The 18,037-nt window shown below is 41.5% G+C and overlaps 1 protein-coding gene and 1 long non-coding RNA gene across 9 annotated transcripts in view; one reads left to right on the plus strand and one right to left on the minus strand.

Annotated features, from left to right (window-relative positions):
* Nucleotides 1–18,037, minus strand: part of TSPAN4 (tetraspanin 4) — a 481,009-nt gene that overhangs the window by 21,503 nt on the left and 441,469 nt on the right. The window lies entirely within an intron of this gene.
* On the plus strand, nucleotides 1,940–16,814 carry LOC130600989 (uncharacterized). Its single transcript, XR_008972563.1, has 3 exons — nucleotides 1,940–3,644; nucleotides 15,879–15,957; nucleotides 16,443–16,814. It is a non-coding gene; the product is annotated as an uncharacterized LOC130600989 (long non-coding RNA).

Below are 18,037 nucleotides of genomic sequence, written 5' to 3' on the forward strand. Positions count from 1 at the left end.
CTCAGGGATCAGTGTTGGGACTGGTCTTGTTTGGCACCTTTTTGGTGACACGGACAGTGGGATCGAGTGCACCCTCAGCAAGTTTGCCAATGACACCAAGCTGTGTGGTTCGGTTGATACGCTGGAAGGAAGGAATGCCATTCAGAGGAAGCTCGACACGCTTGTGAGGTGGGCTGATGCCAACCTCATGAAGTTTAACCATGCCAACTGCAAGGTCCTACACCGGGGTCGGAGCAATCCCAGGCACAGCTACAGGTCGGGCAGAGAAGAGATTCAGAGCAGCCCTGCGGAGAAGGACTTGGGGGTGTTGGTCGATGAGAAAATGAACATGAGCTGGCTTCAGTGTGCGCTCACAGCCCAGAAAGCCAACCGTATCCTGGGCTGCATCAAAAGGAGCGTGACCAGAAGGTCGAAGGAGGTGATCCTGCCCCTCTACTCTGCTCTCGTGAGACCTCACCTGGAGTATTGTGTGCAGTTCTGGTGTCCTCAACATAAAAAGGACATGGAACTGTTGGAACAAGTCCAGAGGACGGCCATGAGGATGATCAGGGGACTGGAGCACTTCCCGTATGAAGACAGGCTGAGGAAGTTGGAGCTGTTCAGCCTGGAGAAGAGAAGGCTGCATGGAGACCTCATAGCAGCCTTCCAGCATCTGAAGGGGGCTTATAAGGATGCTGGGGATGGACTCTTCATTAGGAAATGTAGTGATAGGACAAGGGGTAATGGGTTAAAACTTAAACAGGGGAAGTTTAGATTGGATATAAGGAAAAAATTCTTTCCTGTTAGGGTGGTGAGGCACTGGAACAGGTTGCCCAAGGAAGCTGTGAATGCTCCATCCCTGGCAGTGGTCAAGGCCAGGTTGGACAGAGCCTTGGGTGAGATGGTTTAGTGTGAGGTGTCCCTGCCCATGGCAGGGGGGGTCGGAACTAGATGATCTTAAGGTCCTTTCCAACCCTAACTATTCTATGATTCTATAACCTTTAGGCAAAAGCCAGAGTTTGCCAGCAGCATCCCCAGGTTTCTTACTTGCAGGTAAATGGAGACTTTTAATTTCAAGCCTCAATGCTTTCCTACCATATCATGAACAAAAATTCTACCCCACCAACACCCTAAACTGGACAAAGCCTCTCAGCAGGGTTTCAATATAGGTAAGTAAATATTCCTGACTTTTCCGGTGATTGTTTCCCCTACCTCTCTGCTTCTCCACCAGAACAGAAGGGGCTTTAATGAAATGACAAAATATCCAAGAACTTCCCACTGGGCAAAACTTTTAATTTAATGCCTTGATAATCATTCTCTACAAATAGCAGGGAGTAGGAAATCAAATGTAAACAGAAAGTGCTTAATCTATAAGGTCATTTATAGAAGCCCTCTTGCCTGCTAAGAGATGAGAGTGATTGTACCAACAGGTAAGGCTTGTTTTAAATGAGATGTCCCCAAGCCTGTCTATAAGAAGCTGAGAGCAGTACATGCTCTCCTCACAGCAGAAATCCTCCTTATGCCATCTGCCTACAGATAGAAATCTTAAAAGATTTTAGTAAGAGAAATCGTGTAAGTTTTGCTGATGTTTGCCGCTTAAGAGACAATATGGTCATTTCTTCTCTGTGTCATCAGTATAAAATGGCATTGCCAGGACACTTTGCTTAGCTCTGTGGGATTCCCTCTTCCTCACTTCCTCCCCAAATGTGAAACAACTCCAGGACTTAACATTTTTTTATGACTGCTTCTTTAAACACAGCAAAACACTTGCTTAGTGAGTTCTTTTTTCCTAGTTTGACTGCAAAAGCCTATGTCAGAAGTCAAACATTTTACAGATCTTCCAAAGTTCAGAGGTTAGTTGAAATGCTTATTGGCTCTAGCAGTGTTTGATACCAAGAGAGGTGCACTGCGTGTGTATCTTCAGAGGAAAAAGTTCCTGGAGACTCAAGGAACAGAAGATTGTAGGAAATCGTCTGAGAGCTGGAAGAAAAATGAACATTTCTGGAACATGATGGTTTGACTTAGCTGAGGTGAGACCTTTCAGCTGTGCCACAGCCTTCCTACATAGTTCCTCTTTGTTTCAGTTCTCTATTTGTAAAACAGGAATGATTTGACTCCACTCATGCCATAAAATTAATAACGTAATTAGGGTTAGGTATCTGAATACCAAAACCAATCTGGGACATGAAGCCCTGTACAGAATCTGAGACAAGAAATGGAGTTACTAACATAAGAGTGTCAGTAACATTCCTGGCAATGAAAGGGTAAAACTAAGGCTCATCAGGAAGCAAAAGGAAGGACAAGTACATCTTGCATTGGCCTGGAGCAGGCAACTGGTGAAGCAATAAGAGGAAGTGTTTCCCACCATACTCTGAGAAGAACCTAGAAAAAGCTAATAAGAAAGTCAAAGAATTTCCAAATCATTTTTTCCTGGGTCCATGGTTTGTGTATACAATTAATTGCACTTTCAGTCAGCCTTCAGTCTACAAGCACCTGTTTCTGCTCAAAAGGAGGCGTCAAGGCACCTGATGTGGCAGACAGCTGAGGCTGCAAGGAAGGAGACACTGAAACGTTCCAGTACTATTCATACTCTTAAAATGCTAATAAATCCCAACAGCAGCTTTAATGCTGCTTTGTTTTAAATAAGAGATCACAAGCGTGACAAGACACTAAACTCTGCAACTACAAAATTTTTATGCAAGAGCCAACTGCACCTCATTTTGTCCAAATGATTCTCTTAAAGTCCAAGGGAGAAACAGGCATTTTATCATTGCTACATATAAAGTGAATGTTTAGCCTCCGATCATTGCTGGAATAAGTGGAAAGTGTTCTTTCCTGTAGCCAGAGAAGCCAATGCCATCTCATCTGTTCTTATGCACAGCAACAACTGGATAACTTGTGCATCAAGTCCCCAAGCTTGTTTAAATAAAGTACATCATAACCAGCTCAGAGATATGGGCTAAAAAGGTGAAGATGCAGCTACGCAGATTCTTTGCTTCCATACAGAATGAAGTCAATAGCACAGCTGACTGCTTATTCAAGAGCATGTGCACATCCAGCTCTCTGTCTTGTATGGCAACCTATGCATGGACACTCTCCAATGAGATAGTCCTAGACCTCGTTAAAAACAAGGCTTGTTTTTTAGTGAACCTAGGAATAAAAACTTTAAACATGAATTATTGGCTTGCTGCTTCTTATTTCAAAGGTATGCTGCAGCAAACGTGGGGAAAGGGCTGAGTAAAACTAGGCAGGCAAATCAAATCAACTATATACACAAAAGGCTGACACTGCAAATTAATTACCTGGATGTTTAGTCAAAAGCCTTACAAGCACTTTGGAGGAATTTCAGGTGAGTGAACACTGAAGTGCATGTGTTTTATGACAGACCTAATTATTTATATAGCATTCAGGATACTTCTTATGCTGCTTTTGTAGAAGAAACCTTTTATTTACATATAAACAAGCCCCTCTTCAGAGTATTAAACTAGTTGGGAAAAAAATTATACTAATGTCCTCAATAGCAGTGACACCAGCGAAGTTGGATGCCATCATGACCTAACATCATCATTTTATTTCCAGTACAAAACTCCCTTTGTAGAAGGTTTTCTTCATATTCTTACCCCAAAGATGACTGACACAAGAAAGCTTCTACCCCCTGTCTCCAGGTATGTATCCCACCAACTGCTGCTCTCAGCAATGCTCCTCTGTCTTCATACATTAGTCTTGTGTCCCACAGATCTCACAAACTATCCCTCAGAGCCATCATCTCCTTCCTGTGCAGCCCCTCCAATTAATTCAAATAATCCTTTCCCAGACAGGATCCTGTAATAGTTATTTGTTCCTTGCATATCCCAGTAAACAGTAATTTTGCCTTGATCTCTAGTGGCTACAGGACCACACTTTTACCAGGTGTAAAGACTTGCCTGAGCTATGTTTATGTATTGAAATTTCATGTACACTGAATCCAGGCCATCAGAAAAGGGAAATGCTTGTTCTTTCAAACCCCATGCTTAGGTTTAGGATATTCCCAGGGTATCTGTATTCAGCCTCTTTGCCTTCTTCCCCATTATTTAAAAAAAAAGGATAATCACTTTTATTTGTCCTCAACGACCATCAATATAACCTCAGATAAGCAAATTGGGAAGGATGCTAATTAATATGATACTTGCTGTTGAGCTTTTTTTTTGCCAATAGCCATGAAAAGTGGGTTGCATTTGTGTTTCAAATGCTAACAACCTGTTATCTCCATATATTCAGACAAAAAAAAAATCACAACCCCCCTCTCAACCACCTAGGGATGCACATCAATAGAGCCTGAGCTCCAATTAGCTGTCACGAAGACTTGAGGTAAATCAAAGCAGTGAGACAAGCTGTTTCCCGTGTAGGAACTAATGACCATTGTGTGATTATTTATTAGGCGAAACAGTGACATTGGACACAGACTCCTCTGCAGATGCTGTGATCTGGGAAAGGGGAAGCCAGCAGTTTACTCACAGAGATGAAGGACTTGGCAATCTGCCCACTAATCTATTTGCTGCAGCCATCCCATGGGATCAACCTTTGCTTCAATAATTTAAAATACTCATTTAGTTAGTTTAAAGGTGAATGAGAGAGCTTTCAAATAGGAGAGAGCACCACTAAAATATCAGGGGGAGAAGGGATAGCTAAGGCAAAACATACCCTATGCTCCCACTGTGGTATGAGAAGATGAATGAGTCCTACAAACCACATAAGTGTGGCCTATCTGAAAATCCATTTATCTGAGTAACTGAAGTTCATTTCCTCTTAAATTCATGACTTTGGTAGGAAAATATAAGCCAAAATACAGAATTTGTCCACTGCTGTAAGAATACATCTCTGCAAAAATCAAAACTATTAAACCCCAGCTAGATCAGGCCTCTGATGGCACCTGAACTTTGCCGGGGGCTATGGGAAAGGCACACAAACTCCCCATGGCGGATTACAGGCAGTGGCATTGTCCACTGGCAACTACTAACAATGAAGGTAAGCAGCAAAGCAAGCAGAGGAGAAGGCTGGTTAAATCATGTCCTCAGGGGAAGAAATTTTCCTGATTTCTTAGAACAAGGGGAACAAATGTCTACTGATAAGCCACATTTTTGTAACTAAAAGACCCATTAAAACCCAAACCAAAACAGTCCACTGAAGGGTTAAAATCTCTTACTGCTTGGAGAAACTTGCCTGGAAAGAGTAATTCTGTGGAAACAAATTAAAGAAGCTGTGTCTTCCTAGATCCAGGGAATGTTAATTCTTAGGGGAAAGAGAGATTTCACACACAGCTTGCTTTCTTTTTCTTAAGATATGCTTTATCTGAAATTAACTCATTTTAAATAAATAATGCTGTGAGGATAACTACCATTGTCCTTGGAGGGAGCAGACCAGAAGATGAAATCAGGTTCACTACAACAAGTTTTATGCCTACTGTGGGGTGGTCTCCACTCAGCGTGAAAGTGGGAGAAGTGCAGAACACACCCCCAGAGAGAGGACGGCACAAGTTGTAGATCCAGGGATGAAACCAAGGGCTTTGGAGTAACTTCAGCTACTTCACAGAAACTCAGTAAGACCGTCGGAAAAGTTGCCTGACTTTATTTTGAAAAAAATGAACAGAATCTCAATATCCTCCTGGCTGAAGACCAGACAAGGGATCATCTCCTTACCTATATTTTCTACCTTGAAAACATGTTCACTTTTTCCAATCACATAGACGTGTACTTGTAAGAATCGCACATTATGCTAAATGCCATCTCCTCATCTAGTAGAAATCTGCCTGGCTCCACTAACATCAATGTAGTTGCTCACATTTCTAGCAACTTGGATTTGTCACATGGTGTCTCCAGTGGCTCGAAACCATGTTTTTATTAGGGTACATTCATTCAAGGTCATAAATGATCCCCTCTGCGAAACAACATCTCTGACACCCTGGGAGTTCTGACTTTCAGCAACTGGAATTACTGTTTTTAATCCTCAGGTAAGCATTCCAGTGGAGATATTGTAAAGTGGATGTCTTGGAATAAAATGTCTTGGAAAGCTAGTAGACAACAAAAGCAACTTAAGTGAATTACTGCTGTTAAATGCCTCCCTTGTTTTAATGAAATGAACAATTGCAGCTCTTCACTGCACTTCATTGAAAACAGATTTTACTGTGAATGGAATGATTTGGGACTCAAGTCATTGCAAATGAATAAACTACATGGAGATTGCTTTCCACAATAACAGAAAACAAGCAAGTAAACAAACTGCCAGTCACACTTATACAGCACAAAATGCAAGTTTCCAACACCCTCTCTATTTCTAATGAAGCCAGAAAAAAAAAGCCACATTTCTCATTGGAAGTCACACTGGTTGAATGGAAAGGGAAACATGGTTGTTTCCCCACGTGTTAAATAGAGCTAAGTGACAGTACCTTCAACTGAGTAAGGTGCTGGAGGACTATGGTATTTCCATATAGAACAGAATTACATATGCTGGGATGCTAAGTTTTTTACATGAAAAGTAGCATTTACCAAATGAACAGCAGACATCCTGCTAAATGGCAGCCAAGCTGGATAAAAGGAGAAACAAAAATCTTGAAGAAAGGTTCACCTCAAACTGCTGCTACTTGAGGAGCCATCCTATATCCCAGAACATGATACATGCACATGCCAGGTGCCAAACCCAGCTGCAAATTTGCAAGAAATTTGTCTTTCCGCCCAGACCCCATGGGGTGAGCAGTGGAAGACAGCATCAGCACCACCACTCTGTGGCAGAGGCAGTGTTTCAAACCACCCAGGGCACATGCCAATTTCTTTTGTAACTGCATCATCATGTAAATGGTGACAGACAGCCTGTGTATCTTGGTATCAGTGGCCATCCACTCCTGATAGTGGAGTCAGGAGACACCAAGAAGTCTCAGTTCCTCAACTACCTGGTGATCCTGAATGAAGGGAAAGGATACTCAGAGCTGCAACTGGAAAAGTCAACAAAAGCCAGCATAAAAAATGCACATACTGTTCATGTGAGCAGCAAGGGACACAACAGAGATTATGATTTGAGCCATCCTCACCTAACCCCACAAAACCCAGAATGCTAGTAAGTATTTGAAGATCACATACCACATGTAGCTGAACTAGAGCAGACTCCCCAGTGAAATGGGACACGCATGTTATGTCAGAGATGAGTCTCAGCCCAAATACAAAGGAGCCACCATTTGGAAAAAAGGAAGGGAATTTGCAAAATTGGTGCCTCTCAGCCTGCCTCCCTCATAAGAACTGAACAAGGTCACATCTAAGAGAGAACTATATCTATATAGGTCAAGGTCACGTCTACAGAGAACTATAGAGACTCAATCAGATAACTGCTGGTCAAATCACCCTCTTCTTCAGATGGCAATCACTTCTAACCAGTTTTAATCTCCAAACACCTCTGTTTTGCCTCTGGGATTAAACTACAGTAGTTTGGCTCAAAGATACTACATACTACAGTAGCTAGTGTCTGGAATTGCCTTTAAAAATATGCAAATCATCTGAAGCTTATTGTCAATCAACTACAGCTCAACCTGCCCCTTGTAGTCAGTACAAGCATAAAGTATGAGCTGTATCCTGTTACCAACCTTCTATGCTAAAATATCCCCTTTCTCTCTCTTCCATAAAACCTCGAGTCTTAAAAGCATTCTGTCAGTAACAAAACCATTGTGCTTTCTTATTCTTATTATTTTAATTTTTTTTTTTGTAGTTTACACCTACTCTGCTTTCACGCAACTGACTTCACTCAGGACAGAAGCCTTCTAGAAGTTGTTTCTGACATATGGAAGTGCCCCTTTTAGAAATGGCATCAAGGTCCTGGAAATAATCCAGTCAGACTAAGCAACCACCAATGATGAATCAGAAACAAATCTCTGTCAGAAGGGTGAGTTATCCCTTGGAGAGGAGCAGAAAACAAAATGAAAAGTTAAATCTGCCACATAGGACAATGGTCTCAAGAACACCTCTGAGGATGCTGTTCAGCTGCCTCTGACTTGCTTTGTATTTATTGCTTGCACTTCCATCTATTCAAAATGAGCCCCTCTTTCCTAATTGAGAGATCGGCTTTTTGCCAAAGAGAAGCATTGATCCCAAGTCTCTTCTTAAAACTGGAAACTATCTCCTTTCTCTCATTCCCCTTGGATTCTCCAGTATGTAATAGTACCAGTGGTCTGAAACTCTTTTCTGCATGTGGCATTCATCTAGGTCTCTCCACCTATGCAAGCCTACTGCTTTTGACATCTCTAAAGAGCTCAAATCAGCCATCAGGTTCTAGGTTTATGTGGTTCAAGAGAAAGGTCAGGGCAGCCACACTGAATGTACTGGAAAAAGTAAAATTTATGAACATGGAACATTATTAAAAATAAAGGATTCATTCAGTGGGGTTTTTAGTGAGTTCTCTACCCACAGTTATTTGGTATTTTTCTGCTTGCTAGCAAAGGAAGTATAAAAAGCACTGCTAATGAAATTTTATAGATAACACACAAAACTTGCTGTGCATTAAATAATCTGCTAATCTCATTTGGCCTGCTTGGTTACAGAGCCTCGGGGCTTATATAGCCAAATATCAGAACAGACATTTAAGAACGAAGACAAGAGGTCACACTACAAGACTGGAAATCATATTATGGAAAGCAGGAGATCTGTGTAAGGACTGAAGAAATGGAGATGGAAAGTCTCTGAGGGCAACTCTTCCAACTTACAGAGAAAAGAGTCATGGGTATATTCAACATAATCTTTATAAAGGCTGAGTTGTATCATTATCTGTATAATGAGAACTGATATCGATGTTTTCAGAAATCTACTGAAAATATGAAAAGATTTTAGAGAATTCCTACAAGAAAAAGCCAATCACTGAGAATCATGCTTTACTTCACATGACTAACACTCCTGGATAAACTAAATAAAATGACAAGGTTAAAAAGCAGCCTAATTGGAGTTTTCGGGTACCTACATGGAGAAGCGATTTCCAACAGCAGACAGCACTTTAATCTACCAGAAAACAACATAATGAGAGTTAATGGACAGAATCACAGAATACCAGGTTGGAAGGGACCTTAAGAACCTTTCCTGTCAAAAGCATGGTCTAGGCAAGATGACCCAGTACTCTCTTCAGCCAAATCTTAAAAGTGTTCAATGTTGGGGAAACCACCACTTCCCTGGGGAGATTATTCCAATGGCTGGTTCTCACTGGGAAGAAGTCTCCTCTAGTGTCCAACTGGAATCTCCATGGAGAGAGTGATTTGCACCTGTTATCCCTCATCTTTTCCATGTGAGTCATTGTAAAAAGGGAGTCTTCATCTTCTTTGTAGTCACCCTTTAAATACTCGAACATGGTGATAAGGTCGCCCCATAAGATTCTGTATTTTTGTTCCTAACGCCTAGGGTTCAACAGTGCTGGTAAAGACAAAGGTAAAGAAAGTGTTGAGGATCTGTCTTTTCAGTGTTGTGGATAACTAACTCACCTCTCTTGCTTAACGGCAGGCCCATATTTTCTTTCTATTTCTGCTTGTTGTTTACATACCTGAAAAACCATTTCTTGTGGTTTTTGATGTCTCTGGACAATTTTGTTTCGAGCTGAGGTTTTGTTTTTCTAACTGCATCTCTACACACCATGGCAATGCCCCTGCAGTTCTCAAAGGGTATCTGTCTGCTTTTCCATCACTTTGTATGCTTCTGTTTTGGTTTTGAAAAGACTGAGAAGCTCACAGGTAAGCCATGGGATCTCTTGTTCCCCTATTTCCCTTACCTTTAAAGGGGATGAACTGTTTTTGTGCTTCCTGGAGAGCATTCTTTAAAAACTCACACACTCGCTAGCTCCTTTATCCTCCATGGAACCCTCCATGGAATCCCTCCCAGTTGAGCTCTGAGAAGCTGCAGTTTCCTCTTCTAAAATCTAAAACCTTAGTCTTAATACTAACATTCAGCATACTCAGTTGGATCCCAAACTCCACAATATTGTGATCACTGCAGCAAGGGAGGTGAATGAGTCACTCACAACATTGAGAAAACAGATCCTCAACACTCTGGGTGAAAGTGTCAGACATCTCAGGAGTTTTCTCTGTAGAAACACTGGTTTTAATTGAGGTGAGTGCCCATCAGCATTATGGCAGAGATCTAGAGCACTTCCCTGGATGCACAGGATGCATCCTGGATGACTTCCAGGATGCACAGCCCTTCTCAGGTGCCCTCCTGCGCAACCGGCTGCTGCTTCCTCTTGACCCTTAATGCTCCTAGTCCACCTCTAGGACCATCTAAGCGCTCCCTAGAGCTATTCAAAGTTTAACCTAGACAAATACAAGATTGAAATAAGGCATAATTTGAGCTGTGAAGGAAAAACAATCCTTGGAACAAATAATGAGGAATGATATGTGGTCAATAATGTATTAAAACCAAGACTCAAGAATTTTTAGAAGTTATAACTCAGATGTCATTAGTCTGATGACAAGAATACTGACTGAAATGCTATGGACCAAGGATGACCTTAACCATTTCATCTGGTCTTAAAATTTATAAATCTTTCCAGAAGACTACAAGGATATGACACCTATCATGACCTATTCATCACCTATGCCCCTGAACTTTACTTCAAGTCCATCCTCAAAGAAAAGCTGACATAAAACATACCACTCTATTTAGCACATCCAATCTTGGAGACACAGGCATTGCTCCTTTCAAACTGGCACTGGTGATTTTGGAGCACAAATTCTCCTAGATCACAGCCCAAGTTTTCTGTATGAGCTCCCTATCTGCCAAATCCACATCTCTCAGCCCATGTCAACATACAGAAGTGCTGGTTCAAGTACTGAATGTGCTGCTGCTGACTGTGTGACAGTGCAGGTGTTCCTTTGGGAAATGTGTCCTCCAAGTTACTGAGGCTAGCTGCTCCACAGTCACCATCCACACACAGGCTCATCTGCCCTGCAGCACATTCATGGTGTTCATCTTAGAAGCTGCTTTTACCTGGCTTCTCATGGTGCGGTGTGAGAGCTTGCACGCAGCCATCACCCAGTACTTCGGCTGTACAGGAAAGGCTGAGCCTAAGTAGTCACAGGTGAGCAGCTCTAAGCTGTGCTGCCTTAACTCCCTTGGTACAGGCAAGTCAGGACCCCTAGATAAACAGCAAAAAATGCCTTCAATATAACTTTCAGTAGTCAATGGCACATGATTTTGTTAGTCCAAACAGTTGAGTCCTTTTGGTTCCTTTAATTTCATTTAATACTAACACTGCCCCTGTCCCTTATCTGTCCTCCCAAGTACTTCCCTGAGATATCACAGCACTGGCTTGGCAGGGTGAGGTATCACCAGTCTATAACCAAATAATACTCATAAAGTCAGAGCATCCTTGAATCGCAATCTATGCAGACAGTAGGTATTCACAGGCTGTGTTGAACACAGCGCAGCAGCAAAGGCCAATTCCAGCCATAGATTCTGTGCTGTTTGCTGCAGTCACTCACGACCAGCGCTGCAGTTTTGCAGCACCTTTCTTATAAAGAAGGACCCTGTGTGCAGACCTGCTATTCAGAATCCCATTAACTTTTATTTGAAAAACTTCTATCATCTAAACTGTAACCATTTCAGAAACATTGCACTGTGATTAGTTGCAGTGACACGACCTGCCGTTCATGACCCAAAACACAGTAAAAGCTCACATTCACTCAGCTGTGACTGTGACATGCTTTCATACTTATTTCAAAACTTAATATAGATAGACTTGGATCAATAGCAATAAATCTCCTATGGGATTCAAAGATGTTTGGAGCTGGAATCACGATTTACCTTACATGATCCTATTGGCCTAAAACAAACAGTACAGGCTCCCAGGTGTTGCTGTAGTGAAAATAAAACGCATACACACAGAAGTGCAAAGTGCAGGGGGTTTGTGCTTTGTGATGATTTTTCTGAGGTACTGAAAAGCTGTGAGGAGTTTATGAATGCTGGAAAAGGTATTTTTAACGCGAATGAAAATCTGAGACTTGCTCTGCTGTTTATTCATTATTCACCGTCGATCATTTTCCTGTAATACTTTGTCTTCGTTTTGTCAGGGGAATTCAAAATACCCAATTTGGCCAGGAGGACAAACTGCAGAACCTAAGTATTAAATAGCAAAGAGTCAAGAAAATGGTTTTTGAAAAACCTGTAGGTAGCAAAAAAAAAAAAAACCAACAAAAAAAATCCCTCAAAACCCCAAACTTGAAACCCCGAATTAAACCAGCAGCATTAAAGAAATTGCAGGCTGGGATCAGTCTGCACATGAGTTCGTAATCCAAAGGAACCACCTTGTACTTCTACTGATATTGCCAGAGTTTGGGATACTTGAGAAGTCACATAGTAGCTGCATGGGGGTTTGTATAATATTCCAGCTACTAAATCCAGCAGCCATAGTTGACAATTTTGACTTTTATTAAAAAAGGGGTTATAAAATGTTGAGAACTTATGGTTTATGCTAAAAGTTTGAAAGTATTAAAAATCAAAAGGCAACTTCCTTACCTCCCAACTTAGTACGAAGAAAGAGTTGTGTTTGTCATTCTGCCTCACCACCAATGTCCTTTTGCATGATTTCATACGCTGAATGCTGGCAGATACTCAACTCTGGTAAAGCTCTGGCATAGCTCCATAGGCTGATGATATGACTATTAAAGAGCTTCTATAGCTACTTAGACTACTTATATTAGTTCAGACTTTAACAAAATAAGCAGTACTGAACATACAGTGCCTCCACCTGAGCATAAAAAGGCACTTCTAATAATTACTAAAGACCATTTCCTTTTTATGATACACCTATGATACATTTTTCCCAATCAGATTGTATTTAAATCTCATTTTTCTACAAAGCTTGACCATATCCACTCAGCTGTGTACCTCTGTGACCAGCAGAAGCCAGCTCTCCAGTGGTCACATGAGAACTGCATGACTACGTGTCATGGTATAACCCCAGCTGGCAACTAAATAATCACCACAGCCACTCACTACCCTCCTCTCCCTCCGATAGGACTGGGAGGAGAATTGGAATGGGTTGAGATAAGAACAGTTTAATAATTGAAATAAAGTAAAATATAACAATAATTAAACCAATAACAACAACAGCAATAATCATAATGATGAAGAGGGATAAGACTCAGGAAACACAAGTGATGCCGTATATAATTGCTCACTTCCCGCCAACCGATGCCCAGCCAGGCCCTGAGCAGTGGTCTGTGGCTCACGGCCAGCTTCCCCGGTTTATACACTGGGCATGGCATGCTGTGGTATGGAATACCCCTTTGGCTAGTTTGGGTCAGGTGTCCTGTCTCTGCTCCCTCCCAGCTTCTTGTGCCCCTCCTCACTGACAGAGCATGGGAAACTAAGTCCTTGACTTAGGGAAGGCACTATTTAGCAACACCTAAAACATAGGTGCATCATCAACATCATTCTGAGACTAAATCCAAACAGCTCCCAGGAAAAAAATTAACTCCATCCCAGCCGAAACCCAGACACTATGCAAAACAGCCTGACAACAACAGTTGGGTAAGTCTTTGTCATGCCAACTTTCACCTTTCTTGGGTTTGACTGCTGGCAAAATGCAATACTAAAAAATTATTGGAAACTCTTTATCTATGGTATCTTTCCCAAAACAGAACACAAAGTTACAGCATCATTTTCTCCCCACTACTAAACCTTTTGACATAACGCTGCTGAAATTTTTGCCATCACATGTGTGAAGACAAATATAGCAAAAAAAAAAGCCAGTGGCTCCACTTACCTTTATAATTAATACAGAAAATGTGTTGACTCTTATTTCAGAAGATACCATCCAACCTAGTGCTGCTTTGGGACAGAAATAAATTAAATACTTTTCTGAATGCTACTCAGGTCAGTAGCCAGAGTCTGCATCTCCAGATTTTGGAAGATTTGGAAGTCCTCAAGATAACTAACAAGAGTGAAACACAGTCAGTGTCACTGGAAGTGCTGCAGCATACTAACAAGAAGAAACTCTCAAACTGTGTCAGAAGAGCAAGGTGACAACAACTCTTACAGTAGGAAAACCTCAGAAATCAGTGGGACAGAATCTGGGGCATAAACACCATAGGAGTCAGAGTGTACTTGAAGGATGAAAGGCTTCGAGAAACTGGCTATGTGAACACGACATGCAAATATGCAAGTGCAAAATGCTCCAGCTGAAGCAGAAATGTGACAGTGCTCTCTGCTGTCAACACAGAGAAGGCCCATCAGCACCACTAAGACATCTGCATGATTAAAATGACCAGGACCATAACAGCACTACAGAAAGTCTTGAACCCAGGACTGGATTCCAGTTGTTTTGAAATTGCAAAGGTCACATCCCTCTGAACAGATTTCCCCAAGTAATGCAAAGAAATAATGATTTCTTTGCTGACCTCACATTAGTGGTAACAACTGAACTTACAGACAAATCCACACAGAAGGTTGTAAGAAACACATTCAGCCAAGAGTCACAAGTGCTGTAAACTGGGGGCTGAGCTATGAAGAACAGTACCCAGCTTGCAAAAGGGAATGTCTCATCATGTAAACAAACAATTTGTTGATAGATAAATGTGTTACAGACAATCTAATCTTGGAAACAGACTTGAAATATGCAAATCAAAAGCAACGGATATCTAGGTTTTGCCCAAAGAGGTTTTTCATAAAGAGCTTTGAAAAATTACACCCAGCATACATGCAGTAAATGAGTCCTGGCACCCTTAACTGAGAGGACTGAAACAAGTTTCAACCACTAATCCCATTGCACTCACCTCTTTCTACAACATAAACAGGACAACAGAAATACCAACACTAATCAGCCAGGGCTGAATTTCCTCCCAAGAAACCTTATGCAGACACAAGGGAAAAAATTAAAAATAATGTAACAAAAATAGTGTGAAACTGCAAAAGCTGGGTATTCAGTGGATGACTGCTTCATCAAATCTATGTGAGGACTTAAACACCCCACAATTTCTGAAACCACCAATGTAAATGTTAATAATGAAAAAGGTGAACCAGAAGTCTGATGGAGAAAGGGTTCATTTGCAGGGTCAATTCAAACAAAATTAACAGAGACGAGAAGAATTTCTATTATCTATTTATGCCACATCTAAACAATGCATTTCACTCCTGTTTGTTTCTTAGAAAGCTTTTTAGTGTAAATCTGAAAAATTGTTGCTCCCATCACAAAATGGGAGACTTGAGAGCACTCAGAAACATGCTGGCCACCACTCTGTTACCATGCAGCTCAGAGAAAATCACCAAACCTCAATAAAGTCTATAGGCACAATTATTACAGCATTAGAAGAACTCTCTGCTCCCCTCCCTCCCTTTTTTTCTTGATGCAGTGAAATAGTTTTGACTAGTCTTATCTCCTTGTATTTGGGGGAAAAGAAAAACAGGAGAGAATCAACAGGACAGCTTTGGTTCTTCTGATTATTTAAAACAAACTTACAAGCATTTCCAAATTGCATTAAATATTCTGAATTTAGGACAGGAACCTTCTCATTATCTTTCACAAATCTAATTAACTAAATGAACATGCTCCAAGCAACAGCAAATTCCCCATGTGCACTTTTGAGTAAAGGGATTCTCTTCCTTGTGAAACTGCAAACCAGCATCAGGCATATGCTCCTACACAAGCAAAGTGGTTGCCAAATGGGACAGTTTAAACCTGGAAAGAACATTTTGGGTTATAAAAATATAACCCTGTTTAGAAAAACAAAGGCTGAGAGAGCCTCAGGGTATCATTTTTTGTCCATAGTAGACAAGAGGTCTGGTAACAAGGGCAGAAGGCTGGGAAATGGGATTAGAAACTGTCATTCAGACCAATGGAAAATATAATCAGAAGCAGACTGGTGCTCACAACAGCTTGTTGCAGCAGAGACTATTTTTATTTTGCAGGAGCACAATACTCACCCTGTTACACACCAATATGAGAAGGCTGCTGCAGCAAGAGACAAATTGTGATTTGCCTTAAAAGGTAATTCCTACAGAATCACCTCTGTTTTGACCTGATGCAGGTCAAAACCTAATGACCTAATTTATAGTGGGTAAAAAATTCCACCCTCGAAATTACTTTGGCCCTGTAGTTTTTACTGTCAGAAATAATTTCTTTGAAATCTAATTCATGATTTGGAGGCTTCATTACATTTTCACAAGTAATTTTAAACTTAAATCACCACTGGCAAATTCATCACTTATTGACAGAAACATTAGTACTCTAATAGAGTGTGACTTGTGATGACACAAGATAGGAAGGGATGAGGGTAGAAAAATCTGATCCCTTCTGCCACAAGAGACCATTCTGTGTCAGGGGAAAAAAAAAAAAAACAGGGAAAAAAAAAAGTTTTTCTTTCCCCCACTACTCCCTAATGGGCAATTTAAGAAGAGTTTTGGAGTTGCTATAATTATCTTCTAAAAACTGGGTAAGAAGATACCAGTTTTTTGTTTTCTTCTTATTGACAGAGATACTGTAAGGATGGACTGCAGTAAAACTTCATCCTCTACAGGGGAATAAACAAAAGCATGACAAAGCAAACAAAATACAACAAAGAAGTGCAGATATTATCAATTTAATCCTTCACCATGCTGAATCCTATGATTCTGGCTGAGGACACATTGAAACAGTAGAAAGATGATGATTATATTTTGATTGATATTTAAGGAATCAATAGATAGTTAATCCAAACTTTACCAAGCAGTTTTCAACCAAACAGCATTAAGTACACTTCTCAGAGTCTCATCATATATACAGAAGCCTATACAGGTCTGATCCTACCAAGAAAAATGCCCTTCATGCTTTGTAGGCATCTCCCTTCAGCTCAACTTGTCAGGCATTCAGGAATATATTTCTTTCTGTTATAGAATCATAGAATAGTTAGAGTTGGAAAGGACCTTAAGAACATTTAGTTCCAACCCCCCTGCCATGGGCAGGGACACATCGCACTAAACCATGTCACCCAAGGTTCTGTCCATCCTAGCCTTGAATCATAGAATAGAATAGTTACGGTGGGAAAGGAGCTTAAGATCATCATTCATGACTTTCCTGGGCAACCCATCCCAGTGCCTCACCACCGTAACAGGAAAGAATTTCCTCCTCATATCCAATCTAAACTTCCCCTGTTTAAGTTTTAACCCGTTACCCCTTGTCCTATCACTACAGTCCCTCCCCAGCATCCTTACAGGCCTCCTTCAGATACTGGAAGATTGCTATGAGGTCTCCACACAGCCTTCTCTTCTCCAGGCTGAACAGCCCCAACTTTCTCAGCCTGTCTTCATACGGGAGGTGCTCCAGTCCCTTGATCATCCTCGTGCCCCTCCTCTGGACTTGTTCCAACAGTTCCATGTCCTTTTATGTTGAGGACACCAGAACTGCATACAATACTCCAAGTGAGGTCTCACAGGAGCACAGGAGCAGAGTAGAGGGGCAGGATCATCTCCTTTGACCTGCTGGTTGCACTCCTTTTGATGCACTCCAGGATACAGTTGGCTTTCTGGGCTGCGAGCGCACACTGAAGCTGGCTCATGTTCATTTTCTCATCGACCAACACCCCCAAGTCCTTCTCCGCAGGGCTGCTCTGAATCTCTTCTCTGCCCAACCTGTAGCTGTGCCTGGGATTGCTCTAACGCAGCTGTAGATCCCTGAGGGACACCACTCATTACTGGTCTCCAGCTGGACATTGAGCCATTGACCACAACTCTTTGCGTGCAGCCATCCAGCCAGTTCTTTATCCATCGAGTGCTCCACCTATCAAATTGATGTCTCTCCAATTTAGAGACAAGGATGTCATGCGGGACAGTGTCGAATGCTTTGCACAAGTCCAGGTAGATGACATCAACTGCTCTACCCCTGTCCACCAGTTCTGTAGCCCCATCATAGAAGGCTACTGTGGAGGCAGTGTTCTCACAGGAGAATGGATAACTGGTACATAAACTCTGAATAATCCTGAAAGATACAGCAAGGCCATGAGAGGCCCAAGGAAGCTTAAGCAAGCAAGATACGAAGAAGCTGGAATTCACTGAGTTAATGACAACTGTGGACTGTTGGCAAGCTTTCGAGG

Source organism: Pezoporus wallicus, unplaced genomic scaffold (assembly GCF_028554395.1).
Source record: "Pezoporus wallicus isolate ANWC-B61680 ecotype Strahan unplaced genomic scaffold, APGP_CSIRO_Pwel_v1 scaffold_6885, whole genome shotgun sequence".
Lineage (NCBI taxonomy): Eukaryota > Metazoa > Chordata > Aves > Psittaciformes > Psittacidae > Pezoporus > Pezoporus wallicus.